The sequence below is a fragment of the Hordeum vulgare genome, chromosome 1H (assembly GCF_904849725.1).
Source record: "Hordeum vulgare subsp. vulgare chromosome 1H, MorexV3_pseudomolecules_assembly, whole genome shotgun sequence".
Classification (NCBI taxonomy): domain Eukaryota; kingdom Viridiplantae; phylum Streptophyta; class Magnoliopsida; order Poales; family Poaceae; genus Hordeum; species Hordeum vulgare.
Genome location: NC_058518.1, coordinates 464,954,746 through 464,961,531, shown reverse-complemented (window position 1 = coordinate 464,961,531; position 6,786 = coordinate 464,954,746).

Sequence of the window (6,786 nt, the reverse complement as noted above, 5' to 3'; positions counted from 1 at the left end):
CAATCACTAGAGAAGACATGGTGTCATCGTCCCTACATCATCAGATCCGGGCAAACCTTATTCTTGTAGTCAGTCAGGAAGTTATCGTGTTAAGGCCTCATAGCACTAGCACACCAGAACACGAATCACAGTCGATGGAGAGAAGCATAGATCATAAGGATCCAACCCGCACAGACACAAACGAACAAAGACCGGATCCATATGGATTCACCAAAGAGAAACGCCGACTGAATTCGACAAGATCCGCTGGTAACACACCTCCACAAGATTTCTGATGACGCTAAAAGCACCGCCAGGATGGGGTCTAAGATGGAATAATCTTATTTCATCTTCAGGAAACCGCCGCCGCCTCATCTTCTTAAGCATGGTATAAATCCTAACAAAACTAGAAAAATATTTAAAAACAGAGCCTCTCATTGGCAAGGGCAGGGATACATCCAGCCTTCATGGTCCTAGGACCACATGATACAAGGTGGACCGCATCGGCGAGAGGTAACGAAAATCCTATCTTGGCGTTTCACGTAGGCACACATGTATCCGTCACATGTAGACCTGTCCTTGACAAGTTGGCGCTTTGGTTGCCACCGATGAGATGATGACATCGCTAATGGTCTATGACGCACACTAATGACTAGTCTCGACTCTTGACACATGCATCAATGACAAAGAAGAGACACTTCTCCGACAAAATACCTCTCTTTGGAGGAGCCTGCAATCCAAAAGAACTTGGCACTACATGCCCACACCACTTCCTCGTGAAACCACATATTGGGCCTCCGATGAGGAGTTTGAGAGGGGAGCTAGAGGTCATACGTCTCTAACATATATATAATTTATAAAGTATTCGTGCTATATCTAAATGAATTTTATATGGTCTTGGTGCACTTTTATATTATTTTAATGGACTAACATATTAATCTAGTGCCGAGTGCTAGTTGTTGTTTTCTGCATGTTTTTGGTTTTTCAGAAATTCATAACAATGGATGTCCATGTTGGAAATATGCCCTTGAGGCAATAATAAATTGGTTATTATCATATTTACCTGTTCATGATAAGCGTTTATTATCCATGCTAGAATTGTATTGACCGAAAACTTAAATACATGTGTGGATATATAAACAACATCGTGTTCCTAGTGAGCCTCTATTAGAGTAGCTTGTAGATCAAAGATGGTTAAGGTTTCCTAACCATAGAAATGAGGTGTCATTTGATAATGGGATCACATCATTAGCAAAATTATGTGATGGACAAGACCCAACCATAAGCTCAACATATGATCGTATCACTTAGTTTATTGCTACAACTTTCTTCATGTCATCTGTTCCTTAGATCATAAGATCATGCAACTCCCTGACACCAGATGAATAATTAGTGTGTATACAAACGTCACTTTGTAACTGGGTGATCATAAAGGTGGTCTAAAGGTCTCTTCGATGGTATCCGTTGGGTTGGCATGAATCAAGACTGGGATTTGTCACTCGGTATGACAAAGAGATATCTCTCGGCCCACTTGGTAATACAACATCACAAGAAGCTTGCAAGCAATGTGACTAATGAGTTATTCATGGGATCTTGTATTAGGAGCGAGTAAAGAGACTTGCCGGTAACGAGATTGAACTAGTTATGGAGATACCAACGATCAAATTTTGGGCAAGTAACATATCACTGGACCAAGGGAAATGCATACGGGATTAACCGAATCCACGACATCGTGGTTCAACCGATAAAAGATCCTCATGTAATATGTAGGAACCAATATGGGCATCCAGGTCCCGCTATTGGTTATTAGCCGGAGAGGTGTCTCGGTCATGCCTACATGATTTCGGAACTCGTAGGGTCCACACGCTTAACATTCGATGATGCTAGAGTAGTATTGTGTTATGTATGTTGGTGAATGAATGTTGTTCGGAGTCCTGGATGAGATCCCAGACATCACCAAGAGCTCCGAAATGATCCAGAGGTAAAGATTTATATATGGGAAGTCATATTCAGGGTCCGAGAAAATGTTCGGGATTTTTTGGTATTGTACCAGGAAGGTTCTAGAAGGTTACGGAGTGGGTCCCATGCGCATGGGGCTACATGGATGTGAGTAGTGGGGAAAGTCCCCACACCCTCGATCTAGGCGCACCAAGATCAACCCCTAAGCAGTAGGATCATCTCGGAGGGATAGATCAAGATCCCTAAAAAGGGAGGATAGCGGTTGGTGGGGAAGGAAAGAAGGGATTTCCTTCCACACCCCTTGACCAAAGACCCTAGGGGCTTGGAGGGTAAGACAACGGCCCCTCCTATGCCTATATAATTGTGGGGAGGCACAGGGGGGCAGCGAACCCTTCCAACAATGCAACCCCTCTCCCGTTCCTTGTCCGACGGTGCTTGGCGAAGCCTTGCTCGCGTTGCACCACCACAATCACCACCACACTGTTGTGTTGGTTGTGATCCCATCTACTTCTCCCTCTTATATCACCGGATCAAGGAGGAGGAGATGTTATCAAGCCACGCGTGTGCTAAACTCGGAGGTGTCGTCCGTTCGGCGCTAGATCAGTTTGGATGGTGATTAGATCACGAAGAGTACGACGACCGCGTTATATGCGCTTCCGCTTTCGGTCTACAAGGGTATGTAGACACACTCTCCGTCTTGTTTCTATGCATATTCATGGATAGATCTGGGTGTTTGTATATTTTTTGTTTTCCATGCTTCGTTCCCCAACAATGGATTCATGAGCTAGGTCTATGCGTAGAAGATATGAACGAGTAGAACACAAAGAAGTTGTGGGCGTTGATGTTAAGATCGCTTACCTCCCTTGTCTTATTTGGACCTAGAGGTTGTTAGAGCATATATCTCCATATGTGGTTTTGGTAATTGATGACAATTCCTATGGACTAATGGTTGCCTTAAGTTATATTTATAGGATTTGTCCATAGGCACTTCTTGAAGTCCATCTGCTGGGTTCAAGGAGTTTATATGATGACCAAGATGGTATTCAAGGTATTATCCAAAGAATGGTCATAGAGACACTAGGTTGATCAAGATCTCAGACAAAGAGTAAATCAAGATGATCAACACACAAAGCGTATAAGATGTACCGAGAGGGATCAAGTGATCCCATGGTATGGTAAGCATTGTCCATTACGTGTTTGTGTACTAACCCATGGTCTTTGTGAGAGTCCTATGTGGGGGTTAGGTGTGCTTCCATGGGCTTGCGTCAAAAGAAAGATATCATACAACCCATGAAGGATGACGTCAAGTGGTGATCGTCATCAAGATTGTGGTGTGCAAGTTCAAGTGGATCAACACGAATATATCATTGAAACTATTGTTAATGATCATGTGTTGATAAGGACAAGCTCATGTGCTAACAAGGACAAGATCAAGATAAGCACTCCTGAGCACTACATGCTTGATTCTTGTGGATGTTCACATGGTGGACAAATGAAAATGAATACATAAGCTAGGCTTTCCACATTGTGTATGGGAGAGCTGCTTGAAGACTTCATCGTATCTTGCTTTCAACTTGAGCCAATAAGGAACAACAACATCAAGCTCAAGTGAAAGGGCTAACTCAAAGGTATCAGTTCCTTTGATGTTAGTGGTACGGAGTGATGATCAGCGAATAAAAGTATACACTCAAGTATGGATCATCAATACCCCTTTTATGTTTCTTGAGTCTTTAGGGATCCCGCACTATTAAGAGGGGATCACAGGTTTTGCGATGAACTTGCTCAAACTACATCTCTACTTTTCTGCTCATACCACATCTCTACTGCTCCGCAGTTATCTGAAAACAGAACCAATGCCTCGGACATCCGGCTTCCTCCGGACGTCCGAGGGACGGACGACCGACCCCTTCGGAAATCCGGAACCTTATACTAGAGAAATCCAGAGTCAAATAACTCGGACTTCCGGCTCTCTCCGGACGTCCGAGGCCCGGACGTCCGGCCCCCTTCGGAAAACCGGAACCTTGCACCAAAAGAAATTTGAGTCAAATAACTTGGACTTCCGGCCTCCTCCGGTCGTCCGAGGGCCGGACGTCCGACTTCCTCCGGACGTCCGGTCCCTGTTCGACTACACAGTGGTTCCTGATATATTTACATCCCTCGGACGACCGACCCCTGTCGGACGTCCGACCCCTTGTGGGAGTCCGGACATCCGAGAACTGCCGGATGTCCGACCACTGTCAGACTTAAGTGACCCCAACGGTCACTTTCCCTTCTCCACTATAAATACCCCCCTTCCACTTCGTGAGAGGGTGCCCAACACAGCCATATCCTCATAAGAACACATTTCTACCTCACACACATTTTCTCACACAAAATCTTAGATCCCAAGAGCATTTGTGAGCCCCTTTGAGAGTTGTTCCAATCAAAAGATAGATCATCTCCCTCTCCTCCTCTCAACCCAAGCTATTTGAGATTTGAGAAAGTTTTGAGAATTCCCCGTGATCTTGTTACTCTTGGAGGTTGGAGACTCCTAGGCGGTAGGAGTTCTTTGGAGAGGAATCAATCCGTGTGATTTCCCCCGGAAAAGTTTGTGAGGGTTTGGAAGCCACCTCAAAGGCTTACCACTAGTGGTTGAGAAACGCCTTCGTGGTGTTATCTCAAAGGGAGAATAGGGTGAGCCTTCGTGGCGTTGGTGTGCCTTCGTGGTAACATCCACCTCTCTAACGGTGACTAGCTTCCCTCCAAGGAAGTGAACATCGGGATACATCTTTGTCTCAGTGACCTTGGTTATCCTTAACCCTAACTCCTTACTTGTGGCTTACTTGTGTTACTTGAGCATACATACATTGCATATTGTTTGTGCTCATTATATTGTGTTGGCTATTTCTTTGTACAAGATTAATCGCTCAAGCATACCCTCTATATCCACACGTTCACACTTGCAGCTTTTGATATATCGTGTGCTATAGTGTGATCTAGTATCTTGTGTCGTTCACCTACTTGTCGTGTGATATAGCTCAAGTAAGTTTGTGTAACTTACTTGTTCTTGTTAGTAACCGTGTTGTGTCCATCTTGGTAGATCGTGTTGTTGGTGCACGTTGCGGTGCCTATTGCATTTAGGATTTGTGCTTGAAAAGTATCCTCTTAGTTTATTTCCGCATTAGGTTTAAGCCAAATCCGAAGAAGTTTTTAAATAGCCTATTCACCCCCCTCTAGGCGTAATCGTGGTCCTTTCAATTGGTATCAGAGCAAGGTCTCTCTTTAATTAGGTTTCACGACCTAGAGAGTATCGATGTCGACTATTGGATTAGTGCACAATGACACCTTTGACTTTGATGGCACAAATTATACCCTATGGAGAATTCGTATGCTTCATCACTTTCGGGCCATGGGCCCAAATACTTTACGAATTGTTCTTGTAGGGATTGCCGACAAAAAGGATGATGCATCTTCATCTACTAACGAAATGTATCTTGATTGTGAGGCTTTTCTTGCCATTCATCGAACCATAAGTCCTGAAGTGTTTAAGTCTATCTCGACTTGCAAGTCAGCTCATGAAGTTTGGACTAAACTTGAAGATATATATGGTGGGTCCAATCTTGATGAAGACGATATTATGATGAAGGAGTTGGTGCATGAGCTCTTCACTCTTTTCGATCATAAAGAGTCCACCACTACTTCCATATCCGATTGCTTGCACACCTCGGCATCTTCAATCTCACAAGGTAATGACATGGTGAGTGAAAAAATATATGTTGATGAAAATTTCATAGCCTCTATGGACACGATCATATCTAGCACCACACATAGTGTAAATTATTGTGCTGATAGGTCATGCATTTCACCTAAAGATCCCTCGACAAATGTCTGTGGTGATATGCCTGCTTTCCCGTGTCCTCTTGATCAAAATATCTTGTTTCACCCTAGTTGCTCTTGTTGGAAATATGCCCTAGAGGCAAAAATAAATTAGTTATTATTATATTTCTTTGTTCATGATAATCGTTTATTATCCATGCTATAATTGTATTGAATGAAGACTTATATACATGTGTGGATACATAGACAAAACACTGTCCCTAGTAAGCCTCTAGTTGACTAGCTCGTTGATCAAAGATGGCCAAGGTTTCCTGGCCATAGGCAAGTGTTGTTACTTGATAACGGGATCACATCATTAGGAGAATCATGTGATGGACTAGACCCAAACTAATAGACGTAGCATGTTGATCGTGTCATTTTGTTGCTACTGTTTTCTGCGTGTCAAGTATTTGTTCCTATGACCATGAGATCATATAACTCACTGACACCGGAGGAATGCTTTGTGTGTATCAAACGTCGCAACGTAACTGGGTGACTATAAAGATGCTCTACAGGTATCTCCGAAGGTGTTAGTTGAGTTAGTATGGATCAAGACTAGGATTTGTCACTCAGTGTGCCGGAGAGGTATCTCGGGGCCCACTCGGTAATACAACATCACACACAAGCCTTGCAAGCAATGTAACTTAGTGTAAGTTGCGGGATCTTGTATTACGGAACGATTAAAGAGACTTGCCGGTAAACGAGATTGAAATAGGTATGCGGATACGGGCGATCGAATCTCGGGCAAGTAACATACCGAAGGACAAAGGGAATGACATACGGGATTATATGAATCCTTGGCACTGAGGTTCAAACGATAAGATCTTCGTAGAATATGTAGGATCCAATATGGGCATCCAGGTCCGGCTATTGGATATTGACCGAGGAGTCTCTCGGGTCATGTCTACATAGTTCTCGAACCCGCAGGGTCTGCACACTTAAGGTTCGACGTTGTTTTATGCGTATTTGAGTTATATGGTTGGTTACCGAATG